The 18,832-nt window shown below is 35.6% G+C and overlaps 1 protein-coding gene across 5 annotated transcripts in view; it reads left to right on the forward strand.

Annotated features, from left to right (window-relative positions):
* The window catches only part of Sulf1 (Extracellular sulfatase Sulf1), a 74,948-nt gene that overhangs the window by 13,266 nt on the left and 42,850 nt on the right, over window positions 1-18,832 (forward strand). Inside the window, exon 1 of one of the 5 annotated variants that reach the window (XM_071709449.1) lies at window positions 5,728-6,435. The exons of the other annotated variants lie outside the window; for them this stretch is intronic. The gene's annotated coding sequence lies outside the window, so the exon portion shown is untranslated. Of the gene's footprint in view, window positions 1-5,727; window positions 6,436-18,832 lie in introns of those variants that run through there. 5 annotated transcript variants of the gene reach the window in all.

Below are 18,832 nucleotides of genomic sequence, written 5' to 3' on the forward strand. Positions count from 1 at the left end.
CGCGGAGAATGTTAGCGTTTTTGTAAATTATGTAAATATCTTATGTAAATTAAAGTTAAAAGTTTCCGAGAATGAATGACCGTTATTGTCTTGAATAAAGAGCTTGTATTAATATTAATGTAAAATTATTTTTAAATCAATATATGATTAGATCTTTTTAATTATTGCAAGAAGAATTGGACATTTTTCTGTTCCTACTATAAATGAATATAAATATCGATACATTTTAAAGCACATGTTTTTCGACAAAAAGATAAATATTGTCATGTTTTGCATGTCATTTAATTACATTTTATCGCTTTATTTATCTTCTCTTTTGTTCACAATTTTTAACAACGTTGTTGTACACAATGCTTTGTTTTGTTAGCGGCTCATTTTTACGACAGAGCGCGTATATAATGATCATGAATTTCGCTTTAAATGCATCAGACGTGAGACACATTTAACAAAAAACTATTATAAGCAAAAATTGTAAATTCTTACGCATTCTCTCGGTATTTCGCGTTTTATGATTTACAATTTATCCATAAAAATTGATGCTTTACTATCATGGAGTTTTGATTTATGTGCCTCTTATAGGACAGCTAATTAAGTACTGCGAGCACATACGTATGATGCAATCGAGAAACAAAACCAATGAGATAAGTTCTTACGGTGAAAGACTCTTAGACAGATTTTATATTTTATTATCTCGCTAAGGAAGCGTCGTGACGTTTATGTAAATATCTGTATTCCTTGGTGAAGTGTCGTCAATAACTTCAGCATGGCATAATGCATATCGGTAAGGAAGATGAGGTAAGAACGGAAAGAAGCGCGCGGTGAAAGGAGTACAGACGGAGAGAGGAAAGATGGAGAATATGAAAAAAAGGAAATTCTGAATGGTACTCGCGCGTCGTCTGGGCGAAAGATAGGAATTTTCTTAGCAGCTGGAAACTTTCTCAGAGTTTTCTGTCGATTTGACGTCTTATCCGAAGGCTCAGACGGAAGGTATATAAATGTTAGACGAAGTGCTTCACACATCGATGTGTTCTGCCAAAAAAAGGAAAACGGCTGGCCGCCGCCGTTTTTATATTGTATAATCTTTAAATATATTTGTAAAAAGGAGTTCGATCCGAAGTCACCCTTATATTCACTTCAAATATCAAAGACATATCACTATATGTCAGCTGAAATAATCGACATCTATTTATATCTGTTTATATCACGTATTTTAATTCGTGTCGTAGAACGCTTTCGCGCTTGTTATTCTGATATTTCGTACTCTCTGTGTCATTTATCTGTACCTCATCATGAAGACACATCATAGAACCCTTTAAATCTTTCTGCCGTGAAATTACTATGCGGTAGCTCGTCATTATCAACTCCTCCGTCCCTACGTAGGTATAACTATACGTGCGCACATTCATGCTACAAACACCCGCCAAAGTAATTACATACACGCGCGTCTGCATCACGCCTTCTCGTATGACACATTTGCTTGCTATTAACAGCAAATATGTGATGATAAAATAATAAAATTCCATGCACTTTTACAGCTTTTTATTTGTATGACATTTTTGCTGAACTTTTCCATCTAACTGTAATGGACTTACGTTATTTCTTGGTCGAGAATAACTGTACATTTTATTATAATAACTGGACTGTATGAAATAAGGGACCGTGATATTTGCTTTATTTTCTCAAGACAAGAGGTCATTGTAGACAATTTGCACGGACCCGAACGTTTCGCCCGAAGCAAAGTTTTAAATGTTTCTCGTCCCTCGACTTTTGCCACGCTATTCTCTCCTCGCGCACGAGAATTAAACGCGGCCGAGTCCGGCAACAACCGTGACCCGAATATTGTTAGTCCCCTTATTTACGTTTAAACGTCTTTTAACTCGCCAATAACGCGAATACTTCGAGCCTTCAACATGGCAAATTGAACGATCGTGATGTGTTGCGATAGAATCAAAACGAACTGAAGTGGAGCACGTACAATTAATTTTTTTATATTATCAGGATTTTCTCCGTGGAAAATAAAGTTGTATAAACGACTATTACAATTTCTTCTGGTTACTCTTAATTAAAAAAGAAATAGATATACATAATAAATATCGATCTAAGACTCGAATATAACAGATTAATTTAATTAGCAGAATGTTTCTTTAGTACATTTCTTATTTAATTGTATAGCAAATATCATATATTTAACTTACATTTAAATAGATAGCAAAATATATTAGCAAACATCATTCCAAAGAAATAATTTGCTAAATAACGATGAAGTTAAAATATGTAAATCTATAAATATCCATAAATGTATAATATCTGGAATATTGTTATCAAAGTTTCTTGAGAAATAATTATTCTCTCCCCCTTCTCTTTCCCTCTCACTCACATTGAACTGAATTGAATCTAACGCGCACACAATCTGATTTTCGAGTAACGTGCCCGTTCGAGCGACATTAATAGCCTTTTCTCAAAAGTATTCTCCCGCTGTGGAGGATGCTGGACGATGCAGTTACCGATATACCAATCGCCTTTAAGTCCCTCTTAAACCGACGGTGTAATCTACTTATGGGTGCAAAGCTTCTCTAAACCGGTCAGCCGTGAACGCGCTTGGCTCGAAACGCTTTTGCGATCCCACATTCCGCGGACTTGTCTGTTATCTGAAAGTACCTGCCGCGTCTTCGCGGTCGGTGTATTCGCCGTGGCTATCAAACGCAGACGCTCATCCGCCGATGCATTTAAAGCGGAAGTCGCATGTAAGACAGAGATAGTGTGAAACGCTAGTCGTTGATTAAAAAGACGGGAAGAGGAACGAGAGAACGAGGGTAAAAACGACCCATTGAATGCGCGTCCCTTAATGGTATTCACTGTGAACACAATAATATACCGAGACCCCGAGGAATGAGGTTTTGAATGAGAGATTAAGATTCTAACACGCCTACCGATAACGCGGAGATTATTCATCGAGGTGCCGGAACGCGCCTCGATGATTTATACGGAGCGATTTGAAACGATTCGATTTTTCGGATTTAATGTATTCTGTTTTAAATTAATGCAGTATCTTATAAATATCTTACAATCGTTGAAGATTAAGGCTCACCTTGGACGATCTATAATCTATATCAGAATTTAGAATAGACTTCTACTTAATACTTATAATTGTACATATCGTGTACAATACGAAAGACAGTTGAAAAATCAGAATACAAATGGAGGGGTAAAAACCACAGTGGTGTAACTCAAATTTTTAAAAATATTTTCTCGTGTGCATAGATGCAATCTGTACAATATATAAATTGCATCTATGCACACGAGAAAATATTTTTAAAAATTTGACTTACACCACTGTGGTTTTTACCCCTCCAAATGTACATAAAAAAATGCACATATGTCGAATAAAATACTCGATGTATGAAATTGTGAATAGAATTCTATTCTGTGAAATTTAACGTGAATTACAGATCGTTTAAAGTAAGCTTAAATGAAATAGTACTATGCGCGTATCTTCATGCTTGACGTAATTTCCCAGATTTACTAACTAATAAATAAGCATTCAGTATGCCTATCCTTGTTGTCGTAAATGTTTATCATGAAAAAGCCCAAGTGTTAAAGATAAAGCGTTATCACCACATTTTTTACGATAACTTTCTTTGCCTATGAGCAATAGAGAAGCAAATGAAATAGTTGATTGATCATTTGTTTAAACATATACTTATCCTATTTTCATAGCCATTGCGAAACTCTAGAGCAAATATAATTTTTAAAAATAGACTGTAATGCATATAAAGCACAATTTCTAAATATATGAACTATATATGTATAAGCTACAATTCTCTAATTCTAAAATCTAATTTGATTAAAAACATCAGTAACTTCCTGAAATATTTATACATATAAAGCACAATTTCTAAATATATAGAAAGTTATATATAAGTTCTAAAATCCAATTCCGATGAACATTGTTTCTAAAATAATGTTTCTAAAATAAAAACAATCTAACAAGTGCTTCTGGCACGTCAAAAGCATATTCTGGTCAACTGTGGATTACAGCAACTGATATGTGTATAAAAAATACATTGCGAATGGCTATAGGAGTTAAAATCCGCTTACCGCCCACACTGTTCACAATTTAAAAAATCGATTGCATCACGCACAACGGCGAGAATATTACTGTCCTATCTTAATGCATGCTGATTTTGCGTGTCAATTAAGACCAGTATTCGAATAGCTTGGTCGACCTCTGCGGCCGTCGCGACCGAGACGGTTCCGTACGAAATTGAACACGTCGGAATCAATTACGCGGCTGGCTTTCAAAATAATTAATTTCAGAGGGCTCGCCTTATATCGCCAAAACTGTCGGCGTGCAGTATTCATTTGTCTCGCCGTGTGGTCATGAGTCGCAAACCCATACAGTATTGAGGGCAACGTCTCGCCGACCTATCTCTGTGTCAACCCTTGTTCAGGTGACTTTTCTGCTCGGGGAGTCTCTCATGAATATCGACAAGCAAAATTAACTGAAAGAAATAAGCTGCACTTTGTGCCGTTTATAAATACACTGAACTTGATCTGCGAGTGAGATAACAGATCTAAATTAACGAGCCGAATATAAAATACGATCTGACTCTTTAGTGCTATACTATTATTAAAATCCACTTTACACGATTTATAATTTGTATTAAATTTTAGGACAGGGCTCTATTTATATTTTGTACTGGATATTTTGATATGTGCATTTTATATACATGCGGTTTTAATTTTTTAAGTGCTTTTTATATTACACAGCATGTAAAATTAATTGAATTTTATCCCGAGTTATGACACATGAATTAAAAATCGTTTAAAATGGACTTTAATATAAAATATAAATTAATATTGGCAGTGTAGAATGTCTCATCGTATGATACTTTAATATTTTGGAAATAAATTAGACTTGAAAATTCCGATACGAAAATCTATAATAATAGATCTCGGGTTATAAATTGAAAGTGACAAATTGATCTATTATTTGTTATCGACTCTCACTTTAATATACAGGTACATTTACTATAATAACTAATATGAGTTGATTACAGTAGCAATTCTTAATTGTTATTATACAAATTATTTCATATTTTTCAAAGAAATTTTAAAAATTAATTAATTACTTTATTTGAAAAGAATTAGATTTAATGTTAAATCTAAATTAAAAGAAATAAAGTTCTCTTCCTCTTTTTTCTTTCTATTTTGTAATAAAAAATGGAAATTATAATTTATTATTATTATTTCTTTTCCAAATTTTTACTTCCTGGAAGGAGTAAAATTGTGTGCGAAAAAAATTACTACATATTTTCTACAATTTAATTTTTTCCGTTTATATTATGCCAGAATTCTATTTTTCTCGTACATGTAATGAACGTAAAAATTTGGCAATAATAATTAATTAACTTATACAAGTATTTTTTCGGTTAAAATAAGGTAAATCTCACTTTTCAAAATGCCCAACATGCCCATAGTGGCCATAGTATACTGCTTCATTCATCGGAGCTGTTTTGGAAACGCAAGAAATGGAAAGAATATTTGTTTATAATACACGTTTAATATTTCCCGTACGTTAAATGTTTGTAACGGCTAGGCAGGCATGCCGCATGTGACGCGACGGAGCTTAGGTGTTTTTGTTTGTTTTTTTCGCGGCGTACGCGCGGGCCGCCGCGCCCCGCGGCGAGCGCGAGCGCGCTCACCTTGTCATTCGCGCGGCGAGACTCGAGTAAGCAGGTGGCGGCGTGAGCTGCTCCGTGTGTCGTCGTATCATTATCCTTCGAAATACGCGCTCACAAGTGCCGAGAGATAACGCGATCGTTTTCCACAATCAATTAGCGACGTTTATCCCGCACGATCGATTAATTCGCACGGTTAACGACTACGGTCAACGACTCGCGAGTATATCGTGGCGACGGCTATTTACCGAAATATATTTGAGATGAGAATCGAAGCGATAAGGAATTGTTGTTTTAAACACAATTTCCACGAGCGATAGTTATTTCTTTTGCGATATAATTACTTGAATTTTTGTATCTCGCGTCGCGCTTGGTATTTTTGAAGCAAAATCGTCGACGAATTTCTCGGTCATTAATGGAACAAATGGACTTCGATATATAAGCGACGTCACGATTTATCTGATTAATAAGTAATCAGTTTTAAATTTTGTCATCTATACAAATTTGGATATATCGATAATTTATTAAAGCTCCTCGTTGTTTGAAATTCCGTTATTCTAATACGAGCCTACAAGCATGTCTTCGAAGGGATCACATAATTAAATCTTCTTTCGCGTTATTCGCAATGTACTAAAATACATATCGCATGTAATCAATATCGGGAGTGCTGTGCAAATATCGTGTGATTAACGCGTTCTATGAAGGAACGAAAGAGGAAGGCCTAGGAGACAGCGGACGATGGAATAATCATGGAGTGAGTAACTTACTATCTTTTATTTGTCACAAAATAAAACGTTGATAATTATTTTACATGCGCGACGGTTATTCGAACTATTTGTTATTTTATGCATTACTGTAATTTCGGTATACTTACATTTTACAATTCAACGCAATCCGTACTGCAATTCCGCTGCCACGCATCGTGAGGGAGAAATCGTCTTTTACTTTAATTTACGATAATGGATCTGTGAAAGTTGTATCAGATATCTATAAGACGTCTGTATCTAAATTTATCTATGTATCAATTCAATAGCGTAAAAATAATACGGAGAAATATAACATAGATTCATTATTTTAAATGAATAGATTATGATAGATTAAAGCTGATTCTCGAATATATAATTATTATATCCGATTTATTACACGTATATATGAGAGAGAAGCTCATATAACATTGAATTTATATATTCAATTTATTTAATAAAAGATATGCTAATAATTATTATTAATTGTATTTATTTTTAGAACGCGCCAATTTTATTTTTATTTTTTATAGTCTATTCAACTAATAGCAAATAAAATTTGTTATTAGTAATCAATTTGACAATATTAGCTGATTATTATAATTTATATAATAATACTTATCTAATACGTGAGAATTAATAACAAATGACGGATCTGATGGGTTTTATTAGCCAATTTTGATCGTTTATGACTCTAAAACAATTCTTGACATTTTTGCATCTAGAATTTTTGATTGTATTTAATCTTCACGTTATTAAAATATTGATAACTATGACATTCTTCATATAGCCATTTATATAAGAATTGTCTGCAAAGATTGTTTACGTAACTTACGATTTTAATTCCAGTAATAGATAAAAGATTCTCGTTAATTTTGAATTAGTAGGTATATCGAAGCATAAATTGTTCTCGGATTATGATCAATTAAAAATTGATTTATTTTTCAGCTGATATCAGACTTTTCTCTAACAAAATTTTAATTTTTTTATTAGGACATTAAAATTTATAGTCAGTTCAGTTTCATGCGTCTTCCAAATTCAGTTTTCTTTTCTTCAACATCTTGTACATTATCGTCATGAATTTAGAGTGCCACTATGCTAAAAAATAAACGGCATCCTGTCGATTAAGTCTTTCATATTTCACAATCAGCGGGTGTGCCGTCAAAACGGGGAATAAATAAATTAACGTAGCACGATGCAATTCGTACATCCCGTATTGAGCCTTTGAGTTATATCGCTCTGCCGAGTTAAGAGGAGTTAAGAAAGACATAAATGTTGCGATTGAATTGGTAACTCGTGGGAAAGCTATTTTCACGTTCTCGAGCAGGAGCGCGCATTACGTCGCCATCAGCCATAGAATGTACGCCAGCTCCTCGTACGCGTGATTTCTTGTAAACAGCTTTGTTTCTTGATACGAACGGAGTTCTGAGAATCATGATACTAAACGTTTTGTCACGTGTCTAGCCATTGTCGTGGGAAAATCGGGGAGAATGCGCGGGATTGGGATTCTATATTTGTAATTTATGTCTTGTACTAATGATTTGGCTGTTTTTCTTCTTTTTCTCGAAAAGCACCTATGAATAGATTCGATGCTCGTTAAAATCGTTAGGCAATTTTATGATTTATGTCAATTATGTCATTTGATGAGTCAGATTGTTTGTATTTGTCTCATCTCAAATTAGATTGTCTTAGAACTTTGTACCGAAAGTTCAAAAACAATCTGTCACTCGCAGAGAATTCTATTTAGTAGCAAAACATTTGATAAAAATAAGCCAATTTGAAAATACTTTATCAATTTAGTACGCGTAGGATCAAACTGTTATGAACGTAATATAAATATAAAATTCACATCACGCGATTGATTGTAAGATAGCCGCATTTTCTAACGCGAAAATACAGATTTTATATTTAAATGCTAAATATATTTAAAATTAAACATTTTAAACATTGCATATATAAATATCAAGGAATCTGTTGTTAAAATTAACGGTAGGAATTTTAAGTATCCGTAGTTTTGGGATATTTAAATAATCCTATCTGGAAATTTTATACGCGATCTGTGATATTAAGGAAAAACGCGATAAGAAAAGACACGCCGCAACTATGTAACTTGATCGCAGAAAAAATGCAGAAAAGCTAGAAATCCATTAAGATTCCTTGGCGCCACCCAGGGTACATTACATTAATTAAAAACATACATATGCAATATTCTTCGACATTTATCTGGTAATTATATGCGAACACCTCTTGTTTGTAACAAGATATGCATACGCATTGTAAATTGCCTCGGAAAATTGCTACAGGAAAATTAAACGATCGTACGATAACTCGCGAACAACAACGATCAATCGATGGCGATGGCAGTTGGCACAAATATCGCTCTGCTGGAAGTAATTTATGAATAATAGAAACGTTTAGAATTGCCGTAATCGCTTTTGCTACATGCGTCAAGTTGCACGACAGTATAACTCAGTATCGGCACATAGAATGCTTTGTATCGAGCATTAAATTTTCATCGTGTAATTTCTCTCTAATGTGAAAATGTATTCCTCTCGTATACACGAAGATATGTATATTTATATAAATTATTTATATTATTATAAATCTATTAATTATTTGTTTTTATATAAAACTGTATTTACTTATATTCTTATAAAATAATTTTATCTCCTATTTCGAATTGTTTAGAATATATAAATAGATATTTCAGAAAATTAATTCAAATTACAAATCTCTATACTAATTTTGATCGTAATGTTGACTGTATTGCATAAGTAAAATTTAAAATTAGACTGCCGTACGTAGCTGAATATATTTTAGATATGAATAAATATATTTTAGATATGAATGAATATATTTTAGATATGATTGGTATCATAAAATGTAATTGTGGTACCTAAAAAATCCAATTTAAATCAAATAATTATCTCGACGTGATGGTAGGTTACAATGTTCTTAACGCACTATAGATATATTATTATTGCAATTCCATGCTAGGATAATGGATTAGCTCTAATCAATTTATATATCCTCAGTTTTCGGCCGAATCACCAAGATGCGTGTGTGTAGTTTCTCATACTTCCATCATTTTATCAATCATGATGAAAATTCCATTTCTTTGTTTCCGATCACCAATTGAGAGGATATCCGCATTTAAAGCATTTTTTCGTATTCATGTCGAATGCGTTATATACGAGATCGAGAAATACTGCGCGAATACTATGCGTGCTCGCTAAGTGGAACCAAGGTAGCGTTTCCGAAGGATAATATAACCCGTGGTTTGTTGCGTCACGAATATGCGTGTCCCGCGTCGAAATAGGAGATGCCCCAAGAAACGCACTCCCGCGGCATTAATTTACAATGATGCGATTGCAAATTGCGGCCGTAATCCCGCGAATACGCGCCAGCGGGGAAAGCGATCAGAAAAGTGACTTAAACGGCTCACAATTGCTTTAATTGTGAGCGGGAGTTTTGCCTGTCGGACGATAGGTATACGGTAGTTCGCCGCTTATTACCGGACGATTAACTCTGACCGCGCCGCGCCGCGCCGCCTCGGGCTTCCCACTTTCCAAGATGTGTACATTCCGAACGAATGCACACTGTGTAATTCTGCAGATGAGATAATCGCTAGGAGGAAAGTTCCTCTAATCGCGTGATAATCGTTGATTTCGAATGAAAGGTGGGGAAGATATTTGTTAGCGTGATACTTAATACATACAAGCAAATAGTTAGCATGTCAACAAATCCGTGTAAACATGTCCGTATAATTAATGCCTTATATAATTTTTATTTTACGAATAATCTGTGTAATTTATAAAAATCTTTGTAACTGAAAGAAACGAAGAAATTATATCGAACTCCATATGAAGTGTGAAGATTGACATAACATAATACGTGCACTCAGATACAAACACACACCTTCTATGTTAACTTTTATATGCCAGATGGAGTAGATATAAATAATTTCTCGTACAAAAATACATACAATTGGTTATAATGGAGACACAATATCTACAAGATGTACGTACACTTAGTATAAGTGATATATATTTTTGGATAAGGTGGGGCGTGGGGCTTTGATGATTCGCCCCACCACTAAATTGAAACAAACATAAGTCATTATCTCGCGAAAGTGACTGAGCCGGTGAACTTGGATCCATTTTTCTTTTCTTGACCACGCAGTTTCGTAGTGCCTATGGATGGGCACTTTGTGGACTCGACTATATTTACGTGTTAGTTTTGTCAACCAGACAGCACAATCGTTGTGTTCAACAATCGTGTTTTCCTGTGTATGTGTGATTGTGTCATTTTCACACCCTAGATGGAGTTAGACATAAATAATTTCTCGTATACAAAAATACACACGATAGGTTATAATAGACAGAAGATATATGAAATGTATATATTTTACATAAGCATCAATATAATATTTTTTGGAAGTGTGGGGCTTGCATGCTTGCCCCACCAATAAATTAAAACAAACATAAATCATTATCTTGCAAAGGCGACTGGGGTGGTGAACTCGGGTCTATTTTTCCCGGATTAATTTATTTTTTCGTTTATGTTTATTTCAATTTATTGAGGCAAGCTGTGCAAAGCCCTACCTTCCAAATATTATGTTGTATTCGGTAAAAAAGATAGAAAGTCCAGAAACAAAAAATATTCCTTATTAAATAAGTACTTAAAGTAATAATGTTAAATAAGTACTGTTTATATTTCTTTTGTGTACGAAAAATTATTTATGTGTGTTTGCCTCCATCTATAGAGTAATTATAAACAATCGCATATTTAGAGATTACCACAAATAATATAAAGTATACCATAATACTTTACTTATCAGCGAGTTCAAGTAGATTTCACTTTGACACAGAAATTTTTACTTTATTTTATGAATAGAATTATAGATGTAATTGCTTGTAAGAGAGAGATATTTATTGTGCATTAAAATATTGATGTTCAGGTTTAAAAATCAGCCTTTTAATGGAAAGGATTTCAATTTATATGTTAGTTTAAAAATTCATCGACGAAAGAAAAGTGAACTTTGGATATTCGGTATAAATGTAAATTTATTTATATGTATACGTTTATTTCAGTTTATTTCAGTATATATTTTCCCTAATTACATCGACTTTCACACTCTAGATGGAGTTAGACATAAATAATTTCTCGTATACAAAAGTACACACAATTGGTTATAATAGACAGAAGATATATGAAATGTATATATATTTGTGTGATAGGAACCTAGAATTATTTTTTGGAAGTGTGGGGCTTTACAAGCTTTGCTTTTACCCCACCAATAAATTGAAACAAACATAAGTCATTGTCATTATCTTGCAAAACTGGACCGGTAAACTCGGGTCCATTTTTCTTTTCTTGACCACTCAGTTTCGTAGTGTCTATGGATGGACACTTTGTGGACTCGACTATATTTACGTGTTAGTTTTGTCAACCAGACACATTCGTTGTGTTCAACAATCGTGTTTTTCTGTGTATGTATGATTGTGTCATTTTCACACCCCAGATGGAGTTAGACATAAATAATTTCTCGTATACAAAAATACACACGATAGGTTATAATAGACAGAAGATATATGAAATGTATATATTTTACATACCCATGAGATCATATTTTTTGGAAGTGTGGGGCTTGCATGTTTGCCCCACCAATAAATTAAAACAAACATAAATCATTATCTTGCAAAGGCGACTGGAGTGGTAAATTCGGATCTATTTTTCCCGGATTAATTTATTTTTTCGTTTGTTTATTTCAATTTATTGAGGCAAGCTGTGCAAGCCCTACCTTCCAAAAATTATGTTGTATTCGGTAAAAAAGATAGAAAGTCCAGAAACAAAAAATACATAAATAAGTATTAAATAAGTACTTAAAGTAATAATGTTAAATAAGTACTGTTTGTATTTCTTTTGTGTACGAAAAATTATTTATGTCTGCCTCCGTCTAGAGTCTAGAGTGTGAAAGTCGATATAACCGGGAAAATACAAATGTTGAATAAATACATATATATAAATATAGAAATATAAACTTTATAAAATATCGTACGTTTGCTCATTAATTACGAATTAATTCTTGTGTTTTTTTTGTATTTTACATTTTTAGAATAATTTAACGAGCCAGAGAAAGAGAAAAAGGCTGTGCGTGATAAGTATATGTGCAAATTGACATAAACGACTTGCTATACCGATAGTATACATTTAACCAGTAATTTTGCTCTAATGAATTTAATTGCTTGGTCGAGATCGAGCAATTAGCTGAACATGAACAAATGCATAAACTTGTATATTTTTTTCTCATAACGCTTCGTGGATAACCGCTCGTAAAGAGGTACTTTATGCGTTTATATTAAATTGTATCAGATCACTAATTGTTTGATATAAACTTCTTGCTAAAGGATTACACATACAGTCATTAATTTGTGAATTATTATATCACATTTATCACAATATAAATATTACAATATTTTAGATTTCTGATTTCAATGTTATACAAAATTGTTCTCTCGGATAAGCATACAAGTCCTATCTTTTTTATTTTTGCTTTGAGAGATATTTATCTTTTTTTTTTAATCAAATGATTGCCACGCGTATTTCTCTAGTTATCTTGACGTAAAATTTGTATTACGTGAATGCTAAATTTGCTCTTACGATAAGAGAACTGGCAACACACTTCTCGCACCGTGTCTCTGTACTGAGATACTACGAGAAGTTCTAACCGCGAACCGCTGCATTAACTAAAGTGCACGAGCCGTCGCCAATGCTGACATGACGTTAAAATCTGCAGCGCGTCATTTCTCGTTTGAAACCTGTCGAGACTCGATTCTTTCTCGGATTCGCGATTTAATTTACATCGACCGCTTCTATGAACATTTTATCCAGGATTATTACGATAATTGGCATGGAAGATTTCTACACGTATTTACGATACTGCGGGCAATCAATGCCCGACGATATTTTTGCCGTTTAACAACAAATTCAGAGAAACATTTTTGCTTTCTTATATATCGTTTTATATCATATCTACCGCGACACGCGTATTTATGCAAATTATACGAGCATCAGTCAAGGCTACGCAATCATCTAATTAACTTGAGCGTTGCTTAAGTCAGGTTCCATAATTGAACGAAAAAAAAAACCGATTCTTATAATCACTACAAGCAACTTTATAAAACGACTATTTATAAAACGACATGCGTTTCAGAGAAAATCGAGAAACGAACTTGATACCGGAGAATGCAATTTTGCAGTCGTCAGTGTGGCGTGTGTGTTTCGAAATTGTCTGCGTAGTGAAAACATACGTATCATATTACATTTAATCATATTATGCTTGATCATCCGTCCTATCGTTATCACGTAATAATAAATATTCTATTAAAAAGTGATCTACACCGAAAGATCTACACCGAAATTGTAACTTTTTGCATAAACAATGAACAGAAAACAAACTTATTTAAGGCAGTATTATATGATCATCTATTACATCAGCCCTTCTTTACGTTTTAATCGTTGTAATTTAATTGCCTGGATTAATCTGGTATGATGCAATAAATTGCAGCTCTGCTAAATGCTGAATAAAATGATCGACGCTGAAAATAGACGTTATGGATGGGGATGATATATAAATAACTATTGAATTTTTTTCACGGCGGGCATAATCTTGCGAACGAAGCGTGGATTGGGCATATAAATCAACATTAATATTTCATCGTTAAGCGCGCATTCATAAAACGTGTATACACGCGTACAAGATATACGAATGAGAATTTTTTTCTTAGATCATATATGGATTTTAATAAAATAGAATTTAAGTAGCGATATAAAGCAGAGAAAGCAGAGAGCACAGGAAGAGTGGCAAAATAGAAATAATAAATATAACCGCGGTGTATGTATATTTATAGCTTCTAAAATTAGAAATAGACTGTATAAATATTTTAATAATCTTTAAAGTAAAAGTATATGTATACTTCTAAAAAAAAAGATAATTTATATCAAGATATATTTCTAAGATAATTTATATATTGCAATATTATGTATATTTTTAACGGTATATGGGAAGATACATCAGACTAATTCTCACAAGACGTATTCGTGATTTGTGAGGATTGGTATTTAAATGATTGAGATCCTGCGGATATGTGTCAATTCGAGTGTATACACTAATATCGAACGCGCGGAGAAATGCACGTTGTCTTCACCAGAGGCATCTCTGGTGAAATCGGTGCTGTCTCTCCTCACGGTAAAGCCGCTTCACTCATGCCATATATTTACACGTTAATGTCGACGCGAATGATGGAAGGGAGAAGGGACCTCTCGGAGTACGCGTATATATACGTAAGACGCGACTCGCGCGAAGAGGAGCGTCGCGTAGGCCGATAAAGTCGACGCCGCCAAGCAGTCTGGCATTCTCCGCGTTTCTTCATTTCTCGTTCCGTCATTTTCTTGCGAGAAGCCTCAATCTTCCTCTCCATGCGGACTCGCTTGCCGACCTTATCCTTCGCCGTCATCCTTTACGGTTTACGTCATCTTCTCGCATGTGTGACGCGCACGGACGTGTACGGACATCGTGCTGCGCGATCTTCGCTACATGTTACTTTCTTGTCATTAATTCTACGTGATTATCCATTACGTTACCACATCAAGATGGGACATCTACTAAACCTCCTATCAGATTGTCTATTCCGTAAGCCGTTCAGTGTGTTGAAAACATAAACCGCTTGTCACTTCATTAAGATTTATCAGATACTTTTGAATATCAAAGATATTCCTTCTCTTAATTTTTTAAGAAAATCTATTTGAACACTTATTGCTGTCATGCTAACTTTCTAGTAAAGTTTCACGAACACGTGTTACAACATTTATAAAATACAGTACATGATTTTCTGCGCGTGGAAATTTTGTAATATCTGCAATAATATTTGCTCTCCAAATCTCGAAGTACGTGATTATAAAGAGTAATGCATGCTGAACACGAATCCAGTGTAGTTTTTTCATTATCGTTGATGTCTAATATTTCATGGGCGATCAAACCTGAAACTTGTGTTTGGGGCTAATCAGTCTACAAGCACCCGGGGCTAATCGGGCTAATCTCATCACTGTGGCGCGTCGGGCGCACGACTTCAGCTCACGGCGATTTCAGGTTAGGTTTCCCTCGAGCGTGATTCTGTCTTCCCTTGCACGTGCGTCAGTTTGTGTAAGAGGGAAATGGTACGCACGTATCGTCGCAAAACGGGTGTTTTGGCCGACCGAAAAGATGGCGGACCGTTGTTTTCGAGATCGCTCGCGCTCACGGCACGTCGGCGAGGTACGGCGAGGCACGGCACGGCTCTGAAATCCCGCGATTTCCGTGCGAGAGTTGACATGCCGCGCGCGCGGTAGATCGTCCCGACTCCCGACCGCGGTAAATTGTTGTTGTTGGTCCTTGTGTCAGTGACAATCGCGCGTGCGACCGCATCGTCCAGCGTTCGCCGCATCGTCTCGGCGTCATTGTCGCCGCCGTTGTAGTGGTGGTGGTGTCGGTGGTGGTCATCGTCGTCGTCGTCGTCGTCGTCGTCGTCGTCATCGTCGTCGTCGTCGTGGTGGTCGTCGTCGTGGTGGTCGTGGCCGTTGTCGTCGTGGTGGTCGTGGCCGTCGTCGTCGTGGTGGTCGTGGCCGTCGTCGTCGTGGTGGTCGTGGCCGTCGTCGTCGTCGTCGTCGGCGCGTCGAGGAATCGGCGCGAGGACGCCGTCGAGTCGGTAAAATGGTCGCGCTCCACCGCGAGCTTTTCCAACCCCCCTGTCGCTATTTATCGCTCCCCCGCGAGAAACGCGGCTTGGTTATGTTGCTCGAGGGTCCGCGCTGATCCTATGGCACCGGAACGCCGTCACGCGTGTTCCCCGTGGTTGCCCGCGTTGACAATGTGACGTGCCGTTGGGGAGTTTACGATTTGGTTAACCTCTGTATTCACGTGCCTAAATTGTTTTATGGAATAGGTAAAACAATTATTTTTTAATAATGTTTCGCATAAAAATTTTAAATAAATTTTTATATTTTTCTCTTAAAAAACAATTATTCAAATGTATCCTATCATTTTTCAGGATTAGATGTACGTATATGTATTGAAAATGCAGTGTGACCGATTAGCCCCCGGGGGGGGACCGATTAGCCCCGGCATTTTTGAGATTTCAATTTTTCCACCGTTGTCGTTTTTGCTCTATACCGGTTAAACAAAGCGACGTAGATAAAAATTTCCTTAATAAATTTTGTAGCTAAAGGTTCACTCTTTACAGTGGTATACCACATTTAACTTCAATTATTTATTTTGTTGATAAAAATCGGCACCGAAAAAAACCAGACTGTTTAGCCCCGGTCTCCCCTATCTGGCTTTTCCAAATTTATTTGATTGTTTTCATGCATGATTACCGGGGCATATATACATATACATGTAGAGAAATAAAGCTTTAAAATTCTGACGTTTTTCTTAGTTAAATCCTCCGCGCGAGAGATGTATTATGAAGCATTTATGAACTGAAAATGATATATGAAGATGCATTCACATCTCTTTGCCTTTTCAAAGACACGAAAAATCCCAGAACTACGTATCCTATGAAGTAATCTGTCATCCATAATAAAATGTAAATTTGAGACAGCGATCTGTTAATAACGCCCATTTAAAATTGGACGAAAGATTTTCAAGTTTTAATGTAAACATCATGAATAGATTGTAGAGAGTTCGCGGACGTCTAATATATTTTCACCTTCCCCGCGGAAATTCAAAAGCTTTTAAAATTATCATTCACGGACGAACGCGCAGCGGAATCATCAAGCTGTTAAATCGGCTGATAAAAACATAACGAGAAAGAGAGAGATAGGTACTTCTTTCCTCTGGTCTTTGCATTCCGTAATTTCTGATTTATCTTCCTCGCGTCCCTTGATATCTGTTGTAAGGAGGAACCATCTCGCCTTTCCACTTCTCTTTTCTTTTATCTCGCGAACGGAGCACGTTCATTTAATCGGGGTCCTCGAGTTTCCGCTCTCGCGATATGATCTCGATCTCTCTCGTGGCTGTCGAGACGCGCTGTGCTCTCCTCAAGAGATCTCTCCCTCGAAATCTCCGGTCTCTCAGCCGAACAATAACCGCCCACACGTCGCCGTGGTGTCATACATGCGGTGCCCTCGTCGTTCCTCATTTTCACGCTCCGCGGACGCTCGTCGGGCTCGGCTTCGACGCCCCTTTCATCCTTCGTCCGCGTTCCGCCCTTCGTCATCGTCCTCGACCTCGGTCTCGGTCTCTTATTGTATCGACGAAGAAAGCTGTCGTTAACAGCGCCGGCTGCCACGAACTGCCCATCGTCTCGACGCCAGTCTCTTCAAGATTAGGCGATGGTTGACAGCTCTCTTTCCGCTATTAAGAAATACAAATACAATTTGCTGAGCGTTACGCGTTTTTAATAATAAAACATAATACATAGTATGAAATGGAACATGATTTCTATCTGTCATAGAGAAAATTACATATACCACTTTGCGAGTATACATTTTTGGGAGCGAGTAAAATCTCGTGTTTCCCATTTCAAATAAAATTTGTTCTCATAAAAAATCAATTTCAACTTATTACTAATTAATAAAATCCGAACAAAAGGAATGAAATGCTCGAATAAAATGAATGAAATTTTGAGAAGACATTCTTTCTTCTTTAACTTTATCGCACATTATTTCTGAAATTAGTGTCACAAAATCTTAATAGTGTTTTTGCTTTGTTGTCGGATTTATACAGAAAGAATTTACGATTGTAAAATATCTCTCGCATGCATTACTCGGGAAAATTGTGTACAATAAATGGATCTGCAGATTGAAATGATACACATATCATGTCCGATACGTTTGAGTAATTAGCTGACGAGTATGTGCGGTATCAAAGCAGACACAGGAAATAGCCATCACACGATCGTCTATGCACACGCAGATGTACACATGGATAGACAATGCGAGACAGGAAACGTTTCTTCTATTAAATTTGCTCGATCCGGTGTACCCATTTCGAGTGTCGAATGCATTTTTCGTATTATTATTGTTGCGTTTCTTAATCCATATTCGCACATTGTGTCAATCTGATATCATTATATAAATCGAATAAGTTTTTATCATCGCAATATATTAGTTGTAGAATTTGAAGCACATATAGCAAGTGGCTATATATCATTACTCTATCAAGACATTAAATGACAATTTGCAAACATCAAATCGATATGATTTCGATTTGAGCACCATTTTATAAACTTCAGATATCTCTTAGATCATTTGATAAAGAAAAATTAAATAAATGAAAAAGAGAAACATAAGGTTCTGTTGGAAATCAACGAGTATAAGAGAAGCGGACTAAATGAGAGCCAGACGCGGTTTGGTTATAATAGACAG

This window comes from Temnothorax nylanderi, unplaced genomic scaffold (assembly GCF_030848795.1).
Source record: "Temnothorax nylanderi isolate EJ_2023f unplaced genomic scaffold, tnyl_v1.0 TNYL_tig0077_pilon, whole genome shotgun sequence".
In the NCBI taxonomy this organism is placed as follows: domain Eukaryota; kingdom Metazoa; phylum Arthropoda; class Insecta; order Hymenoptera; family Formicidae; genus Temnothorax; species Temnothorax nylanderi.